At 44.4% G+C, this 21,378-nt stretch overlaps 1 protein-coding gene across 1 annotated transcript in view; it reads right to left on the bottom strand.

Moving 5' to 3' along the window:
• LOC144757931 (uncharacterized) overlaps positions 1–21,378 on the bottom strand; it is a 348,943-nt gene that overhangs the window by 36,320 nt on the left and 291,245 nt on the right. The window lies entirely within an intron of this gene.

Genomic DNA, 21,378 nt, shown 5'->3' with positions numbered 1-21,378 from the left:
TAACCACTAGCAATGCTACTCCAAAGACGAAAATTATCAATTTAATTTCTTGGAATATAGCGGGACTCCAGAAAAATATGTTAAAAGCAGAATGGAGTGAATTTATAGAGAGTGTTTACCCCCAGTACAAATGTGGTTTCTCCACCTACTTTAGTCCTGCTACTAGTATACGGAAAGGCCGACCTTCAGGGGGCTTACATATTTGGATTAAAGTAGCACTCAATCTGATGGTCACTCCTCATTCCCTGCCATCCTGGGACATCTTGTATATCTCTGTAAAGGGCCAGCATTCCATAAACTCTTTTGAGCTGTTTAATGTCTATGCACGTGGGTCCCCGGGAGGACAAATTTCACCCACTATAGCTCTTCATGAGGGGGCGCTAGCAGGGATTTCTCCATTGTCCAGTGTTGTCATAGGGGGAGATTTTAATTGTACATATGAACCCCTAACGGTAGAAGACATTATGGACATAAACGAAGATGACTGTAAAAAGTCAATCCCACCCCTGACTCTCGCCCCTATTAAAAAGTGGACCCCAAGAGCGATCCAATTAAACGCCATAACTGCAGAATATAATTTACGTGCCTTAACCGGCAGGACAATTTCGGACCGAAATGGTGCTATGACCTATAATAAACTTAGCTGCCCGTCCCGTATTGATTACATCCTGCTCGATACTAGCTCATGGAGTAGATTAGTGTATATGGTAGTCACACAGTCACAGGACAGTGACCATAATCCGCTCTGTATGGAAATAAAATGGGGGAGGGCGAGGGACTCACCCGAGGCTCCTTTAATGACCACAAAAGAAGTAGTCCCGTCTGATGGCAATCGTAGACTTAAATGGAACAGGTTGCTGTGCCAAGAAGATAGTCTACTTTGTATTAAAGGTTGGGTGGAATTGGAAGCAAGGGTATTTGCTTCTAAATCCATGGATCCCTACAGTGACCAAAACTTCAGCCTTGTAGATTCTTATAACACCCTAATAAAGAAAATTGGTTCCTTCTTCATGATAAAAGATAGTGGGGGTTCAAAAAGGAAGAACCCTGTAAAAGCTAGCACTCCATGGTATACAGCGCAGTGCAGGCAGAGGAGAAGGGCCATAGCAGATGCTATTAGAAGGAAGGATACAACTGCATTGCGGTTAGCTAGAAGGGAATATAAGATTTGCATTATAAATGCTAAGAGGGACAGGGAAGAGGAATTCTGGCAGGAACTAAAGTTGGCTGCCAGCGCTAAGAACCTTAGCCCATTCTGGAACCTGATAAATACTCTAGATAGAAGTGGAGTAGAGCCCCTCGCCAACCACATAACCGAACAGCAATGGCATTCGCATTTTTCAAAATTATACTGTGATGAAGATGAGGTAGCCTCATTTTGCAGGGGGCAAAATGACCCGGGTAGCGAGGGATCCATAGCTATTGAGCTCTTCACACCCCAGGAAGTTCTTGCTGCCATTAAGAATATAATTCCCTCAAAAGCAGCAGGCCCGGATGGGCTACCAGGTGATCTATATTTATACGATCCTAAGATGTGGTCGGTTTTCATTGCTCCCCTCATGAACTTGATCCTTGGTGGTCACCCTGTGCCCGACTCGTGGAAAGGTGCAGAAGTGGTTACCATATTTAAAAAAGGTGATAGGGAGGACCCTGCCAACTACAGGCCGATTAGTCTAATCGATGCCATGCAGAAAGTAGTTGGCAAGGTCATTGTAAATCGGATGGATAGATGGTTGGAGGAGGAGAATATACTTTCCCACTTCCAAGCAGGCTTTCGTAAAAACGTGGGCACTATGGATCAAGTATTTAGGTTTTGGGCAATCTACTGGAAGACAGTAACTGTTATGAAGGGGAATCTTTACCTGGCCTTTATAGTCCTTAAAAGTGTCTTTAATCTAGTGTCCCGAGCTAAACTTTGGAGGGTGCTTCGGGATATGGGGTTCCCACACTATCTTTTGGAATTGATATTTAAACTCCATGAGGATAGCTACGCCAGGATTAGATGGGGGACCCAGGGCCAATTAACAGGGAGGGTGTCTGTGAACAGGGGGGTGCGCCAGAGCTGTGTGATGGCCCCGACACTGTTCACCCTCTTTGTCAATGGGGTGGTGGACCATTTGAGGGAGGACAGTGCTGATACCCCGGTCCTGGCAGGGGAGAAAACACCAACACTCCTCTTCGCAGATGATACCCTCCTGTTGGCAAAAATCCCATTTGGTTTGCAAAAATTATTGGACAGATTCAGTTTGTTCTGTCACAAACGTGGATTGACTATCAATACTAATAAAACAAAGTTGATGGTGTTACCCCCCACCAAGAAGGCAAAGAAAATTAATATCTTCCTTAATGGGTCATCTCTTGAGGTGGTAGAGGAGTTTGACTACCTGGGAATAAGAATAAACAGCAAAATGAGGTGGGATTCCCACGTGGCCAAGATGCTTTTAAATCTCAAGAGAGTCTCAGGTGCTATCTTAAGGAGCCAGGGACTGTCAGTCAGCAGGCCTATTGCCCCGGTTCTTGCTGTGTATGAGGGAAGAGCGCTGCCCTCTGCAACATATGGTGCCAAACTTTGGGGTGGTGAAAATGTTCAAGATTTAGTCAGAGCGAAGAACAAATTTATAAGAGATTTAGTATCCCTCCCTACCTCAACTCCGCTGAAACCCCTTTTCTCTGACATGGGCAAACGCTCTATTTTAGATATAGTTCATCTTCGCCCCTTGTTGTTTTGGGTGCGCCTGAGGAGGACCCCGGAGCTAGCAAACTATACTTTGGTGTTGGATGAACTAATCACCTTGAACAGTGTGAGTAAAATACAGTGGGTAAATAAACTAAGGCAACTGGTTACGAAGCTGGGTTTGACAGAATTCTGGACTACTCAGTCCCCTCCCCCAAAGCTAGTAGTCAAGAAAATTTACTGGGAATGGGTAGACGCAGAAGAACGGAGGAATCCGAATTGGGGCCCCCTAACCACACAGTTCCTGGAACATAAGCCAACCAGGAAGTTGGAACCGTTTCTAGACTTCATCAGAATATCAAGAGATAGATCACTTTTCTTAAAGATGAGGTATGGGACTTTACCCCTTAATAAATTCACGGAACGCTGGAAAGGTTCAAGGGCCCTAAACGGTACATGCCCATGCTGCCCCTGTAAATCAGAATCTTTACCACACTTTCTGTTTGGTTGTAAAGCTTACAAAAGGGCAAGACCGAGGTGGCTGAAACCAGTCTGTATGGAGCTGGGGGTTAGAGATTTCCGGGTTGCCCTCCGTATCTTCACAACAGATACAACATCCTCCCTTATTGTCTGCGGAGTGGCAAAATATTTGTCAAGTGCTTGGCTCACTCGAATTAGGTTTTTAAATGCTAATAAAGTGTAGCCTTTATATATATTGCTAGTAATTTATATATGTTTCTCATTATCACTGCACTTTAAATTCTGCCTTCAAATGGCTTTTTATTGTAAATTTTGTTTTATTCTCTTACTATATGAAAATGTATATTTTTAACCAAATTGTTTTTATATGAGTGTATGTACTTTTATGATATGCTAATATCGAATAAAGTATTACTACTACTACAATAAACAGTCTAATGTCAATGTAGTTAAAAATATTATGAATATTTAATACATATAGATGTCTGGAAACTGTTTGCAATTTGTAATGTATTTACTGTTTACTGTTTTATTTCTTTATTCCGGCCACTTTGGCCATAAAAGACACACATATATACCACATAGAACATAGAATCATAACAATATACACATACAGGTCTTTTCTTGTTTTTTAAAAAAGAGTTTTAAAAAGAGATTATCTCTAAGAATACAAAATTCATTACAAACATCCTCATTAAAAAAGACACCAAGTGCTCCATTGCATTTTTGAACTGATAACTAAGCATATACAAGGTTGCTGCTCAAAGTACTTGACCAAACTTCCTGCGAACAATGTACACAGAGTAAAGAAACCTACTAATACTAAATACAATGGGCTGGAAAGTATTGGTTTTGATAATCCTATATGCCGTGATACAAGATCTTGTTCCTAGGAGGGTGCACATGGGTTTGATCCATCTTTTTAGAGCTTTCGAGTATGCTTTACAAATAAACAGCATATGGACCTCATCCTCCGTACAAGAATCTAAGCACATAGAACATTTCCCATTTGTAACATTTGAACATCCCAGATTTCTCTTAGACCAACGTTCTATATTGGAATTCAGCATGAGATTCCCGTACCTGAATTTCAGAAATAGAGACTTCGCAAGGGGAGGCTCTATTTCGTCTAGAAAAACTTCAAAGGAAGGTTCATCTTTGAAGGTAAGAATTCTTGGGTCAATGACCCAGTTCTATTTTCATTCACTAACCTGTTAGTTATATAGGACCAGAAGGCTCGTTTCACCATAGATTTGGCGAATGGTGGTAAGTTATCTGGATTCTCCCACAACTGAGACAAGCCCAGAATTGAGAGCCATTTTTTGATGTGTCTGAGCCATAAAATGGAATGGAAGGAATCTAGACCCATTATTTCTTGAAGGCCCTTCCTATAATCGGCTAGTTCTACGGTAAACCATATCCTTATCCAGAACATTAATGGTCTAATGATTGTGAGATTATCAGTTCTTTTAAGGTTCAGGTCAAATTGGAGGGGGATCAACGGCGTGCTGGTGGGTACCCTTACAATTGATCTCATAAATTTATTATCCAGTCCATGGAAGCTATCCCTTGCCCAAGGTCCCCATATCTCAGCCCCGAGGTCCCCATATCTCAGCCCCGCAAAATGCTTAATCTAGTAAGCATTAATTACGAGGGGCAATTTTCTTTTCTTGATTTAGTGCTACAGTTATGCTCCTTCGTGTTCTTTTACCACCAACATACATTTTGTTCAATACCTTGTAATGCCTCTTTCTCCCTAACTGTATACTTGAGAAAGACTTAGATCTTCCATCTGTGCAAACCACTATTTATTCTAATGTGTTCACCATAATTCCAATATGGTACGTCCCTCAATGTTAAAAACAGGGGGGATGTGTTAGACTCAGTCATGTACTGGAGGTGTTGCGCTATTTCTTAATTCTTTATTTGATAGGAGCAATTTTTTATGTCCCGGTTGAATAGCGTGAGATGTGGTCTCAATACCAGAGAGGACTGGGAGCGTATTATTCAATAAGATGAAGCATCATAGACAATAGTTGTGAGGAAACACAGTGGGGGTATTTTTTAATCAACCGTAAGAAATTTGGAAATGAACTCCCCACGTAGAAGGAAACAATCTATCGACGGTTTTCTCTTAGCAGATATAGACATTCACACGATGGCTCATTAATATGGTGTGTATTTTCAACTATTAGGCATCTCTTTGTGATGCCGCTATGCTAGTACAGTCGCTCGTTTTGCATCAGGTTGAATGACCTCCATTCTGTATTAACAATAGATATAGCCAGCAGCTGAGAGCATTTGTATGAGGCTGCTAACATAACACATTGAAAATTGCATAAGAGGTCAATTAGCGGCCCTCTATCATTCACTACGTAATAACCGAGTTGGCAGTTTGCGGTAACATAGGGATCTAATAGAAAGACTTGTAATTAGGATCATAATCTAAATTTGCCCCTTCTATATTTCTTCTATTTCTGATGAAGACCTGACGATGACATTGTGTCCAAATGCTGCAGTCATGGCACCATAGTTACGCATTTCACAAAAAGCCACAAACAAGTCCATCAGCTCTTTTGCTTGCTCGAGCTGACCTTTAATCAAAACATTACTATTATCACGATGATATTGTGCCTAAAAGGTGTGGTTTAGTCACCATAGTTACGCGTTCCACAACAAGCCTATCAGTATCTGCGCTTGACAGAACTGACCGCTAACATAATGCTAAACGGTTACTATGACAGTGCGTTATAAATTAGGCCTATCAGTGTTTCTTTTTGTTCGTGTCGCCCTCCAATTAGCGTACACGTAGTAAACCCGAGTATCAACAAGCTGCGCGGTTTACTCGTAATTAAGACCGCAATTGGATAAGACGAAGACGAATAAGAGAGGGGTTAAGTCAGAACCAATGAAAAGAGTTAGACTATTTAAGCGCGATTTTTTCCGTACATGGCACAAACGCGCTTTGAAAACTGAGGGATTCCAGTCCGGTCGAGGAGCAGGGAGGCCGAACCTTTGATACTAGGTGAGTGCAAGTAGGCCGTTTGCTGTTCATCATAAGTTAGGAGAATTGCAAGTGTACTTTGTAGGTTAAGCTACACTGTGGGACCATTTAAAAACATCAATTAAGTAATTTAAATAACCTCCAATAATATCTGGAGTTTAGCAACATGACCAATATAATCAAGATACTTGCTAATAACCGATTGTTTGTGACTATAAAATAGTACCGAAGGCGTAGTTACATTCATCTGTATAGTTCTTAAAACGAATGTCCAAATTAATTGAATCCATACGGTATCAATGGATACCAACTTAACTTAAACGAACCGTTGGAATGCTTAATAAAATTAGTAACATGAAGAGAAGGCTCATTTACTTACGAATGCCTAAAATGTTTATATGCAGCCCTTTTTTTTAATGTACACAAAGGGGCCATATAGCCTTTATACGAGCCATGATAAAACAGGGTCGGTTAGTAGCCTATTAGGTACAATCAATCAAATAGGTACAAGATTCACCCTAATGAAAAGAAGGTGTGTATACTTTCAGTTTGTCACAAGGATAGCTAACACTAAACAGAGCACTAGTGATATCGCTTATTTTTTCAGATTGGTAACTGAATGCAGGGAGGTCAACCCCCAAGCCCGTAGTGCCATAGCAAAAAGAAGGCCTTCGGCTGCAGCGATTGCCATATTATATAAAAGGTGAGTGCCGACTCATGCCAACCATCTATACATACCGGTTCAGGGTATAGGGCCCTTCATAACGTTATCTTCCCCTTTGTTTGTAGAATTTTAATTCAGAAAAAATCTTTCGACACATTATCGGTGTCTCCCCCGGACAGCTTATAGCTGGCACCAACTTGTCAAAGGTAAAAATGACAAAAATTTGAATAACGAATGGCAATTCTATAAGAGATATTAAGTAAAATCTGGCTGAAAAAATACTCTTATACCTTACAGTCCCCAAAATCGATGGGATATGCCAGCAGAACACTCTTATCAAATAAAGAATTAAGAAATAGCGCAACAACTCCAGTACACGACTGAGTCTAACACATCCCCCCTGTTTTTAACATTGAGGTACGTACCATATTGGAATTATGGTGAACACATTAGAATAAATAGTGGTTTGCACAGATGGAAGATCTAAGTCTTTCTCAAGTATAAGGTTAGAGAGAGAGAGACATTAAAAGGTATTGAACAAAATGTATGTTGGTGGTAAAAGAACACGAAGAAGCATAACTGTAGCACTAAATCAAGAACAGAAAATTGCCCCTCGTAATTAATGCTTACTAGATTAAGCATATTTTATTGTTTTTAAAGAAAAAAGAAAAGGAATGTCTGTGACCAATTACGGTTTGGTAATTTTGTGTTTTTTTAACAATGCAGAATCTGTCCTGAAGAAGGTGTTTTATTCACAAAAAGCCGAAAAGGCTGCGTCGACACTTGTTTGTTCCTGATTCTATTTTATCTTTTTTATACCATTTATGTACTCTATGTAATTATGTATTATGTGATTGATTATTACATTTTGTGATTCGTATATACTTATGTTGATTAGCATATGTTTTTCTAAATACATTACAAATTGCAAACTGTTTCCAGACAGCTGTATGTAATAAATATTCATAATATTTTTACTACATTGACAATAGACTGTTTATTAATTCTTGAGCTAATGTGTTGATCTGATGCAGATGATTACTATACCAAACTTGTAACAATATACTTTTAGTTCTACCTTGCCTCTCTCATAATCGGTATTTCATGTTTGTGTGATCAATTAAGTTGCACTTTGTTGCATTAAGCTTTGCAGTAATTGATAGGATATTACAGTTGTGTTATTTTGGGACACCCCTGTGTTTCTCTACTTATCTCCCCTGGTCCCACAAACCAAGGTAGGGGGCCTCCTTATCTTTTTTTACATCTTCACTCACGGCAACCATCACTCAGGTTATACCTGATTGCTCGGGTCTCAAGGGGGGGGGGGGGCAGGAGGGGAGAACACAAAGAAGATCAGCATGTTTCAGGGACATCCTATGTTTCACAGTTATTCACCTATTTAGATACTTGTAACGAAGACTACGTCCAGATTCGCTTTAGAGAGGAGGGGGCGGGGAAGAGGAGACTGGGGGGGAAATTGGAAAGGAAAGGAGGGAGGAGAACAATACAATTGCAGAGATTTTCCGACTCGCCATCTCTTAAAACAAACCATTAATGGCTAGCAAAGGAATTCTTAGGTTTATGTCTGTTAACGTTTGTGGGTTGAATGATAACGGGAAAATACAGAAAGTGGCGCAAGGATTAAGGTCTTTAGGAGGGGATGTTATATGTCTCCAAGAAAACCATCTGGAGAGATCACAAAAACAGCTGTTGGACACGCTAGGCTATAAAATCATAGGAGCTACCACACAAGGAGAAAAAATTAAAGGGGTGGGAATATTGGCCGAAAGAAAACTATCTATTAAGAGCCCAAAGGTGAAATCCGACGCACTAGGTAGATGGGTGATAGCGGAATGTCATCTTCCTACAGGCACCCCCTTCACACTATGCTCAATCTACGGCAGCAATACTGACGATCCAAGCATTATTAATCAGATATCCGGGGAGCTAGCCCATTGGCCCACTCCAATAATTCTATGTGGCGATCTTAACATCAACTTGCCGCACGATCTAGAACTAGGGAGTGAAAGGAATTACAAAGGCAGGAAACCTCTAGTCTATAATGCATTAATGAACCTAGCGCAAACACACGGGCTTAAGGATGTTTGGTCTAAACTTAACCCTTCACAACCTGGATACACATATTTCTCATTTCCACATCAAACATTCGCCAGGTTAGATTATTTCCTGATCTCGTCTTCTCTGCTAGACAAATGCTCAATAGGCCTAGCCCCACGTTTTAAATCAGACCACAACCCACTCATTCTGACGGTTAGGGGGTTCGAGATTGGGAAGGACACCCCCAGGTGGAGCTTTGAGAAAGAAATTCTACAGGATACTAGCTATCGGACCCATATGCAGGCCTGGATTCAGGAGTTTCTTGAAATAAATGTGGGGTCAGCATCCAACACAGTAGTTTGGGACACGGTAAAAGCTGGTATCCGGGGAGACGCTAAGATTCTCAATTAGGAAAAATAAAACAGAAAAGCAGTTAATAACCGACCTACAAATAAAGCTAACTGCAGTAGAAACCGCATTAATCCAAAGGGTCCAGAACGGAGCTGAAACAGAGAATATACAAACTGAAGCAACACTGATTAAGGCTAAAATAGGAGCAATATTCTCGGAAAGAGCTGCATCTAAGTGGGCAGCCGCCGGTGAGACACTATATGAGTGTGGCAACAGTACTGGCCATCACCTCGCCGTCAAAACAAGACAAAAAACGGTAAACTGCGAAATATGTACGATCCGTCTACCTTCAGGGATAGAAACCAGTGATTTTAATAAGATACAAGAGGGTTTTCAAGATTTATATGGAACTCTTTACTCAGAAGGAAACACCCAGCCTGACAACTTAGCAGAGCAAGAAATTACCAACTACTTGCAGGACATCGAACTAAGGCAACTTAATACAGGCGACTCTGCCCAGTTAGAGAATGTGCCAGAATGGGACGATATTACAGCTGCCCTATTCAGTGTACCCGATGGTAAAGCGGCGGGTATAGATGGTATCCCAGTAGAATTTTATAAGGTCTTTGCGCCCCAAATAAAGCATTTTTCTTGACATAATCACCACTATTTTTAACGGAGGGCCACCCCCGCGTCCTGGTCTAATGCAAAAAATTCTATCTTCCCAAAAAAGGATAAATCACCTTCAGAAATTGGTTCTTATAGACCCATTACCTTGATAAACTGCGACTCTAAGATCTACTCCAAGTTGCTCGCAATCAGACTGTCCATGGTAATAGAATCTCTGGTCTCCGAGTGGCAACATGGATTCATTCCAAAAAAGGGTACCACGGAGCATACACGGAGAGCCATCACCCTGTTTGATGCCGCACAGGTGTCAGGAGAGCCAATGTCCCCGATTTTACTAGACGCCGAAAAGGCATTTCACCGGGTCTCCTGGCGGTTCCTGTGGGGCATCATGGAGAGGATGGGGTTTGGACAAAAGTTTAAGCAGGCAGTGCAAGCACTATACTACCATCCGACAGCCTGTCTAGTGTTAAACGGGAGGCTCTCCAAAAACTTTAGTATCTCACGAGGCACCAGGCAGGGTTGTCCCGGCTCCCCTCTGCTGTTCGCTCTTTATATAGATCCCCTAATAAAAAAAATAGAGAAAGATCCGGCCATTCAAGCCATGAGCACACAGGGACTGCAAACAAAGATACTGGCTTACGCAGACGACTTGGCCATCACCACCCCTGATCCCGAAAATGCTATGATGGCACCCGAAGCAGAGGCCTATAGGTTTGGACAAATCTCAGGATACTCGCTAAACAGCTCCAAAACTCAGATAATAACTAATAGTGAAATTCACTGGAATAACAGCAGGGTAGTAACAAAAGCAAAGTACCTGGGAGTGACTATAACTGCAAATTTGGACAACCTGGTAGCAGAGAACTTAGTCCCTTTGGCCACTGATACGAAAAAGTCCCTTAAGGCAATTAACAATCTGCACCTTAGTCAAGTCAAGTCAAGTCAGTAGATTTGTATAGCGCGCTACATACCCGGAGGGTCTCAAGGCGCTTAAGAAGGGAGGGGAATTACTTGTCAAATATCCAAGTTTTAAGTTGCTTTCTGAATGCTAGGTGGTTCTGAGTGAGACGAAGGTGAGTGGGGAGTGAGTTCCACGTTTTAGCTGCGACAATAGTGAGAATATGCAACGTAATTAAGATGACATATTTTCCAAAATTACTTTATTATTTTCGCTCTATTCCGCTAGAATTCACCAAGATACAGCTAGCAATGTTTCAGCAAATTTTTACACAATTTATTTGGGCGTACTCACAGCCTAGACGGGCCCTGAAACAACTGACACTTCCTAAAGAACGGGGATGGGCATTGCCAAACATAGTACTCTATTATTGGGCATCAGTCTTACAATATAGTACCGAATTAATCACAACACATCCTTGCCCCTCTTCCACTGAATTGCCATCTCCTTTCCGGATGTTAATAGGAGAGGAAGCTCGCGGCTGCCTTTTCAGACAGCTATCCTACGGATATTACAAGCGAGTTTGGTTTAAGACACTGATGAACTCTTTTAAGGTATTTTCTAGTATACGCAGGATTTATGGTCTTGGAAGGTTTAATCACTACACCCCCCTTACTCAAAATCAAGATCTGCCTGGCAATTTTTTACCTAAGTTACCTAGCAGAATGGTACAAAGCTGGTATCTTAAAACTAGGGGACCTAATTTCAAACGAGAGAGTGAGCACATTTTTAGAACTTCAAAGCAAATTTGGGTTAAAACAGCAAGATGTCTTCAAGTACACAGCTATTTATAGCTTTCTCTCACGGAAGGTGGGGGGACTGGCTGGGTTCTCAGAGGTTAAAATTATCAATATGCTATCAACTTCGGTAGCCCCACAAATAGGGTCTTTCTATGCCATTTTAACTCTGAACACACCAGATGATCTTCCTAGAATAGCTGACAAGTGGTCATCAAAATTGGAAGCACCACGAAGCCTGTTTTTTAAATCCGTGGAACTTTCACAGAGAGACTTACTGTCAGCTAAATTGCAAGTACAGCTCTTCAAAACCATTTTTTTCTTATATTTAACTCCTAGCAGAATTGCAAATTGGATCACGGGGGAGGGAACAACATGCCCACGCTGCTCAGCGGTTGGAGCTGACTCAATCCATCTTTTTGCTACCTGCCAAAAACTGTCCTCTGTCCTGTCTAGAATACAGGAATTCTTGGGAAAGTTTGTTTCACAAGACTATACACTGACCCCCACAACTATTATGCTAGGGACCTGTGAAACACTAAGGCGGACTAGAGGAGGCGCTTTGGTGTTTGTAGCTATGACAGTTTGGAGGATCTGTGTAGCCTACGGGTGGAAAGACGCAGACCCGCCACCATTCTCTCAGTGGCTAGCCAGGCTAATGGCGACATATCATCTTGAGAAAGCGATATACGCTAAAAAAGGTCGCAAAGGGAAAAGGAGAGGGATAGACATATGGGAACCTATTACCACATGGCTTGAACGCTCAGACTAAATCTCTATATTTAACTCTTCAATTCCTTAGCACCTCCAACCTCCAGATCTCCCTTTTCATTTTTCTTTTTCTTTCTCTCTGTTCTGCAAGTCCCATTACACTTCTAGTTTTTGAAATTCTCTCACGATGCTTTATTCGTATGCACTTTGATGTTCCTGATTAATATTTTGATCTTTATCCTTCTATTGTGTAAAAACGGGGTGGGGGGGGAGGGGGGACACCACTATGTCAAGCTCTGTATATTTTGCAAATCTTGAAAAAAAAAATGTTTTTAATGGAGAAATTTATAAAAGAGTTGTGTGGATCCACTGGTGAATAATTGCTGCTATCCCACCTCCTTTCTCGTAGATCATTCTCTTTTGGTCATCTCGGTATGGCTTCTGGAGATCTGGAGTAGATTCCTCTGACAACCAGGTTTCAGTTAAGAACAGGATATCCAGCTTTGAAGATTCTAATAATTTGAGTATTTCCACCTTTGCCGAGGGAGAGTGGGTTTAGTAAAGCCGCTTTTAACGACTCCTCAATCTGAGGATGTAGAAGAGTCTTATTGTTTGTTGGTTCGCAGTGAGGGCTGTTGAGTACCAGTATGTGTGGCTGGCATACACGCAATTTACCTCTAAAAACAAGACAAACATGGGGGAGATACTAAAATCTGTGTACCTGAAAGACTTTAGATCTTATGCAGAATATGAGAAATATTGAGTATACTACCTGATTTCTGGTCCCAGCAGTGGCGGCCAGGTGTGCCTGGGAGCAGGCAGGCTTGTCTTTGGCAAAATGCTTGCAACGCACATGCCAAATGTTTGCAATAAACACGAACACACAAAAAAAATTGCTTTAAAAAGTCCATTCAATTGTGTATTCACAGATGTGACACAAACTCCAACTCTCATTTGTACAGCCTCACATTTCACACATCATTTAAAAAAGGATTAATGTAACAAACCAGATATCTCTTAACCACATTTTCAATGCTGCACAATTACACAGGCATTGTGCTCTGCACAAACACATGAAACACAATCCATCCCCAGGCACAAAGACCTACACACTGGAAATAAGTAATCAGATGGATTAGTCGCTTACACTCTCATATATAATGTTCCACCCAAGACAACCAATCACAAACAAACACATACACACTGTCTCGCACACACAAATCACTTCCATACATTTTGTAGTGAAAGGTTAGGCTTTGACCAAGCCATTCACAGGCATCAACTACTCCAAGAGACCTACACACAGGGTGGGCACAGATCTGTACAATCACATGTAACACCCCAAATATTCACGGCTCACTCTTCTCACAAAGGTGTTGCAGTCTCTTCAACAGAGCTGTGTCATCCCATAGTCTCTGAGGCAACACCCAATGTGGAATGCTGCTGAGGGAGTTGGAAGGTGTCAGTATCTGAGGAGGAAGCAGTTCTGTGGGTGGAGCATTCTGTAATATATCAATTCCTCCTTTCTATCACCACCATGGACATGCGATACTTCATATATTAGCGAGACGCAGAAATATGGAACAATGTACAAAGGTTCAATTCCAAATAGGAAGCCCCAAATATGTGTTGGCCGAGCCCCACAAATCATTAGTCTATCAACGAACTAGAACTCAGCTTCTTATGCTAGTTGTGAATAAAACAACCACCTTACTTTAGGGAACAAAGTGCGGATATCAAAGGGTTCAATGTACAGTACTGTGGACAAAGGTGCTTAATTAAGACATGTATTCTGAGAGAAGAAACTAACATTGTTCTGTAAAAATATGCATTGCAGAGACAACCTCCCACTGAATACAAACATCAAAGAACAAGGTCTAAGCAGGTTTTGGTGAAAATCAGTAACAACTGCAAACGGACCCCTTCTGGTCAAATGTATGACGTTACAACGCATACATTTACAACGCATGCACTTACAAAGCATTTTTTATATTGCAACATCCACTACAACAACTACAATACAACGCATTCCATTGGATCGCATGACACTACATCGCATTTTTAAAAACTACCTTTACAACGCATTTCATTACATCGCATACTACCTTTACAACGCAAACCATTACATTGCATTTAAGGTAAGTATTGGATAGTATGGGGATACAAATGACTATTCCAACTCCAGGGGGTGCAACAGTAGGGTAAGTGTTGGATAGTGGTGGGGTAAAAATTACTATTCTAACTCCAATGGTATGCATTGTAATGGTATACGTTGTAATGCCTGCATAGTAGTGAATTGCGATGTAGTATCATGCGTTGTAATGCCTGCGTTGTTGTGTCATGCCTTGTAAAGGATGTTGCGTTGTAATGCCTGTGTTGTAAGAGTAGTGCGATGCAATGGTTGCATTGTAAAGGTCGATTCCCATTTTCCAGATATAAAGGAGTTAAGACCACACACTAAGGCCACACTAAATCTTTGATGTATTATAACAAGGTCACAGAGTGACGCCCTTGAACAGTACACCGCAAGTCCTGAATTTCAGCAAGGATACATAGCTCGGATCTAAACACTGTTAATGGGTGTTTAAATATCATAATGCACTGTCCTTTAAAGAGCCACGGCTAAATGAAGGGATTCATATAGAACAGTGGGCCATGTAGTCTCACAATTATTAAACATCACACACACACACACCTGCCTACTGCATTCACACTTGAGTGTGAGAGGCTCGGGGCACCCCCCTCCATCTAACGCCTCACTGACCTGCTGAAAGTGAAGGGACCTGCAGACAGGCTCCTCCTTGCGCTGGACAGACGGACAGAGCACCAGGGCTTCTCCCTCCTCTGCTGCAGGTTGGGCTCCGCTACTGATGCTGATTCTGCCGCCGCTGACCCGGAAGCAGACACGTGTGAGAGCGCGGGCTTGGGCTTATTTCCGCCTCCGCTGCTTGTGCTGACGCTGCCCCAGGTGACCCAGACACTGTTGATCTCTCAGGCCTGAGGAGAGCTCCATCGGCTCCGTTGCTTCTGCCGACTCTGCCCCGGGTGACCCGGAAGTGAAACTGTTCATGAGTTTCCAACAGTGAAGGAGAAGAAACCCAGGAGAGAGGGTGAGACTGAGGAGAGAGGGTGAGACTAAGGAGGGAGGGGAGGGCACAGAGGGGGCAGAGGAGGAGGAGGAGGGAGGAGGGAGCGGAGGGGATGAGGGGGGCACAGAGGGGGCAGAGAAGGAGGGGAAAGGAGGGAGGGGGAGAGGAGGAGGAAGGAGGGGGGGAGAGGAGGAGGAAGGAGGGGGGGAGAGGAGGAGGAAGGAGGGGGGCAGAGGAGGGGAGAGGAGGAGGAAGGAGGGGGGCAGAGGAGGAGGGAGGAGGGAGGAGGAGAAGGAGGAGGAGGAGGAGGGAGGGGGGCAGAGGAGGAGGGAGGGGGGCAGAGGAGGGAGGAGGGAGGAGGAGGGAGGGGGGCAGAGGAGGAGGGAGGAGGGGCGGAGGGGATGAGGGGGGCACAGAGGGGGCAGAGAAGGAGGGGGGGAGAGGAGGAGGAAGGAGGGGGCAGAGGAGGAAGGAGGGGGGCAGAGGAGGAAGGAGGGGGGCAGAGGAGGAAGGAGGGGGGCAGAGGAGGAGGAGGAGGAGGGAGGAGGAGGGAGGAGGAGGAGGAGGAGGAGGAGGTGGGAGGGGGGCAGAGGAGGAGGTGGGAGGGGGGCAGAGGAGGGAGGAGGAGGGAGGGGGGCAGAGGGGGGAGAAGGGATGGTTGGTGAAGAACCTTCTAGTATGCTGTGGCTTGTTGAAAGTGCTTGACTAGACGTGTGTGTGTGTGTATGGGGGGTCCCTGCTTGGAAGTTGTGGCTCAATAGAGTGTTGCTTGGACACAAACCTATTAGGTGTCTTCATCGAATGGCTGTTGAGGGATGTTATTTTCATTGTGTGTGTGTGGGGGGGGGGGGCTCGTTGGGAAATAGTTTGCTTGGAAGTGGAGACTGGTTGTGAAGAGCTTGATGGGCTGTTGGGGCTTCTTTCCTTGGGCGTGGGGCTCTCTGGGGTATTGTGTAGGCATGTGGGTTGCTGGGGGCAGTCTCCAATGGATGTGGGTCAGGCAGGTTGCTATATGGTTGAATATGGGGAATGGATGGGGTGTTCTCCTTAAGATGTGGGTGTTCACAGGGCTAATTTTGCTTGGCTTTTGGGACTGGTTGGGGAAGTGTTATTTTGGTTTTATGCAATGTAGAGCTTGGGAAGAGCTTGCCACTGTGTCAGTCCATTTGGTGGTTTGCTCTTGATTGAACGTGGAATCACTATGGGATATTGCGTGGGCGCTGTTGCGGAGGGTTGTTCAGGACGTTGGGCTTGGTGTACCTTGAAATTGAGTTTTGATTGGTATTGTTTTGGTTACATGTGGTGCATGGCTGTGCTGTTAGTAAGGTTTGTTTGGAAGAGGGTGGGTAGATATGAGGGTTGGACTTACTCAGACATACGGGATGTTGGAAAGTAGCTGTTAATAAGGTCTTATTTTGGCTGGGTGTGGGGACTGCTTAAATCTACTTTGACTGGAGAGTGGGGCTGGTTCGAGGGAGCATGCATGGACGAGGGGGCTGGTTGGGAGTTGATCTTACTGGCGTCTACATCGTCCTTCATCTGATGGTGATGTTGATGGCACTTACTTTGTTTATCTGCTGCCAGCACATGTTGGTGGTCATGCTCAAAGGAGGGGTGCACTGAATAGGGTTTTGCGCACATGTGGAGGATAGTTTGGGTGCTTTACCTTTCAGTGGGATGTGAGGGCTCGTTTGATGTCGTTCCCTAGGGTTTATTGGTAGGGAGTCTTCTTTTCACAGCGGCTAGAGCAGTTTTATCAAGAGGTCGGAGTGCTGAAATCATGGAGCGCTGAAATCCTGAAACTACGCACCAGCATGAACTACTCCACTCAGTATCATCTGTGTAGGTGGAGGGGGCACTGGTAGGTGTGGGGGGAGGCGGCGCCAGTCTGACCCCGTCCCCCCATCCACAGGTTCTGGGGAGGAGGGGCCGCGCTCCGTGCGCTCTCACCCCTCCAGCCCCGGCCATGCCAGGGCTCCCCGGGCTCTCAGCCTAATTACCAGCAGCCGGGATGTGTCCTGAGGTGCCCTTGGCAGACACTGCCAGGGAGTGACGAGCAGACGAGAGGGAGGCGGGGACTGGAGCACCGGGGCAGGGTGTAGGGACAGGGAGCAGGGAGGAGACTGGGGACCAGGGAAGGGGCAGAGACCGGAACCGAGCTCGGTGTGGGGGCCAAGGGGCTCCTCTCCCAGTCCCCGCACACCCTCATCCCCTCCGCCGCCGCGTCGCACCGCTGGTAAGGAGAGGAGTGAAGACAGGCGCACATTAAAGAGACGATAAAAAGAGAGAATGGGAGCGACCCCACACCCAAGAGAAGGGGTACCACAGGTAATTAAAGAGCAAATCTCTCCTGGGAAATTGATTTCGTTGTACTAATTGATCCTAACCATCCATTATAACGTCCCCGATCACAACCACAAATAGAGACAACCAGGGCCCCAATAGTCAGCTAGGCAGAACAATACTCATAAACACATGATATGCAAAAGTAAATGAATTTAATATAATGTATAGAACTTACACAATGACTAAAAGTACTTAAACAAAAAGGTATTTCATCTGATACATACGTAATAAAAAACACCAGTGTGCTAGCAAGATAAACAAATAAAATAAAAAATGAGAGAACAACAAACAACAATGTATAATCAAAAAAACATCAAGAATTTGTTACTCCATGTAGGATTCATTGTTGTATTATCTCTTGGGTGTCCATGAATCATTTCATTTAGTCAATACCCAATCAAATCCTTGGATGTAACACCCAATAGTACGTTGACGCGTTTCGATGGCCTGTATATTATTATGCGCCACCTTCCTCAGGACAATGTACATAGAATATTCTCTTTCAATTTAAAAACACCAGTAAAACCTCACAATCTCACTGGGGTGGTTCAGGAACTGTTTCCACAATGTAGATGTATTCGCTGGGCACCTTGGGGCTCCATTATATCTTGGTGCTGGCACGCTCACTGCAGGGTGGTGTGTCCTCTGCCGGGAAACTGTTAAAAATGAAGCGGGCTCCAAACGCTTCTACAGTCGATACGGTAACTCAGGGGTTATCTATCCTCCCATGCGGTGTAGCCGATCCTTTTAAGCATCAATGAAATTTCTTTTAACGATGAAAAAGATTTAAGTGTCTTTCTTTAAAAAGTATCGGGGTGCAGTGACTCTAAGCGCATATGCAAAGTAGTTCCCCTGTATCCATCCCCAGTCTTCTTCCACTCCTTCTATGTATGCTTGATTAGAGCGGTGAATCTGTCAGCGGTGTAACAGCGCCCTCCCGACCGTCTTTCGAAAAGCACACTAAAGAGAGGCAAAGTGGGACGGGAAAAGAAGAGAGAACGTGAGAAGTAGAAGCAGTGAGGGGAATGAGGTGGGGAAAGAGACGGAATGAAGGATTGGAAGGCAATCAAAAGAGAGAAGAGGAGAAAACAGAGTCACAGTGAGTCAGGTGAAAACAACACAAGCAGGAGTGAGGAAACACGCTCGCCATGACGCCAACTTTTCTCTATTTCTGCCGTCCCACTTGGACGGACTTGGCCTGACTTCCTGCTGGCGTAAAAGGCTTATTATCTTCTTTATGGGCCCATCTGTTTGGCCCCATAAAGATAACAAACCTTTTACGCCAGCAGGAAATCAGGGCAGTCCATCCAAGTGGGACGGCAGAAATGGAGAAAAGAATACGTCACCAGGACCTATTTCCCAAAGGCTGGCCACCGTTTAGCATAAACGGTGACGCCGGCCAATGGGAAAGAGGGGCGGGGCTTAAAGCCCGCTAGTGACACTGACTAAAAAATATGCACAGCCTTTGCAGGCTCGACCTAAAAACAAGTCTACCCCCCCCCCCCCCCGACATAAACACACATGACACCTTTGGGAACAGCTCGGGTACTGAAGTAAATCATACTTGGTAAAGAAAGGGTGCTCCACCCCTCGCAAGAATGGGCTTGTGTCAGAATCATAATTCAGGCCCCTCTACCCGCTTTGGGTCCCGGTGGCACTGTACCTGCTGTCCCACTGATAACTATGCCTCTGCAAAGCGCATGAGACGAGGAATATGACACAGCAATTTAATTCCCGTGGGACTCGGACCGAGCGACTCAGGGTTTTGAAACCAGACGGGTGATCATTACTCAACTCAATGGCAGCCCTCCTATCGGCAGCAATACAATGAAAGGTTGGGATGTCCTACGGCGAATACATATTTCTACAGACAGCACGCAACCCACTATAGCAATGGCAGAAATCCTGCAGTGTATCATCGCAAGGGGAGGCACAACTAGAGCTACCAAGGGCCAAAACAGTAGCTTATGTTCGAAATGAGTTACTTCAATCAACAACATGCTCTTCACCTGGGATTCCAAGGTCCCACTGCAGCCTGTGGGTATACACTGTTACTAGTTAATATATTGCGCTGCTAACCATTCGAGCTTTCCTTAAAAAACAAAAAAAATTGAGAGCACCACCATATGGCGTTCTCTCATAAACAATTGGCAGTGTTTAAAAAAATAAGTGCTGAGCACTTGAACACTTGGAAACACCGGCACAAATTAAGCACTGCTCTACACTCTTCTTTAGGTCTTGCTAAGCCAGCGCATGCGCTGCTCGGAGAGACATTTAGTAGGTGAGTTTTCAAAGTGCTATTGGCTGGCCTAGCGCTTGCGTTCACGTGAGCGTGCAGGCCAGCCATCTGTCTTTCATTAGCACCACTCGACCGCACGTCTTTCGCATTGATCGCGATCACTTTTGCTTTCACGGCCGTTACTTTTACGCCAATTACCTCCTCTGAGGGACAGCTGGCAAAGAGCTGCCGATTTGTCGGTCATTTTAATAAAGTGGGCTATTGAGTAAACTCATGCTCCTGATTTACGTGTGATCTGCACTTACACCTTCGAATTCAGGTAAGGCCAACTCGGCCTGTCATCCTTCTGATGTCATTAGGTCGTAGTAACTCCTGCTGTCTGATACGCATATACGCGACCAACTGCTGCGTTAAGGCGACAAGTTATCAGTGACCTTTAGTTAATACAAAAGGAAATGCTTTATTTAAGTAGCATTAGGCTTCAGGGGTTCACTAATTGGCTTTTGCGACCCCCCTCACACACACACTCAACATCGACGTTCTGCTTTGCTCGTGGCTCGACACTATTGCGCACATCTGCCCCTGTAGTATCCCTGCCTCCTCACACTGTCTCTTCTGACGCGTTTGCGAGAGTTAAACATAGTTGTTCCCTCTTATGTTAGAGCGAGGACGCTATTTCCCACCCAATGATGCTTGAAGGGAGTCGGACAGCCAGAGTGTAGAGTTCGTTGACTACTTTTCTGTGGTGCTGTCTGAAGCCTGATGGGGCCGAGCCACTCTAAACGGGATCCAGGTCAACAATAGCCGGTCACATCACAAAAGGTGTGGCTTAATGGCTCAAATGCAGCATTTTGTCCCAGCTCCAGGCGGCATGTTGTATGCATATTGCCGATGTGCAACAAGAGGACGTTAGTCTATTCATTATCTTGCTTGGTGTTGCACCTGGTACCTTCAGCCCCCCCACCCCACCCTTACGTTGACTGTCCCTGTTGTAATTGCATTTGTATAGCGCCTAAACCCTCTTGAGATGTCGAGGAGCATCAGCTGAAGCCAGCACGGTAGGCCATGGGGTAGTGTTTGGATGAACAAATGTGTGTTTAATTGCGTTCATGTTTTGGGGTCCTGTGTGTCTAGAAGTGTGCTTTTAAGTGCTTGGCGGTGTGAAGGTGCGACGTGGGAGCAAGGAGGTGGCAGTAGCTGAATGCACTCTGTTGCACAGGTCCTGCGCATGCACAATTCGTGGCTGCTTATCTCTGGAGGGATGCGCCTTTGGACGTATGCAGGCTCTGTGTAATGTTAGTTGTGGAGGCGCAGGAGGTAGGGGAGAGTGCAGAAACGAATGCTGAGCGCTATTCTGTAGCCAGGGATTGTTGCTTTAGAGGCAGAGGCTGCAGGGACGGGCTAGATTTAAGTCTCCCAGGGTAGATGTTGTTGTAG

Source organism: Lissotriton helveticus, chromosome 1_1 (assembly GCF_964261635.1).
Source record: "Lissotriton helveticus chromosome 1_1, aLisHel1.1, whole genome shotgun sequence".
NCBI classification, from domain to species: Eukaryota; Metazoa; Chordata; class Amphibia; order Caudata; family Salamandridae; genus Lissotriton; species Lissotriton helveticus.
Note: the sequence above shows the minus strand (reverse complement) of the source record. Positions and strands in the feature narration are given on the sequence as shown.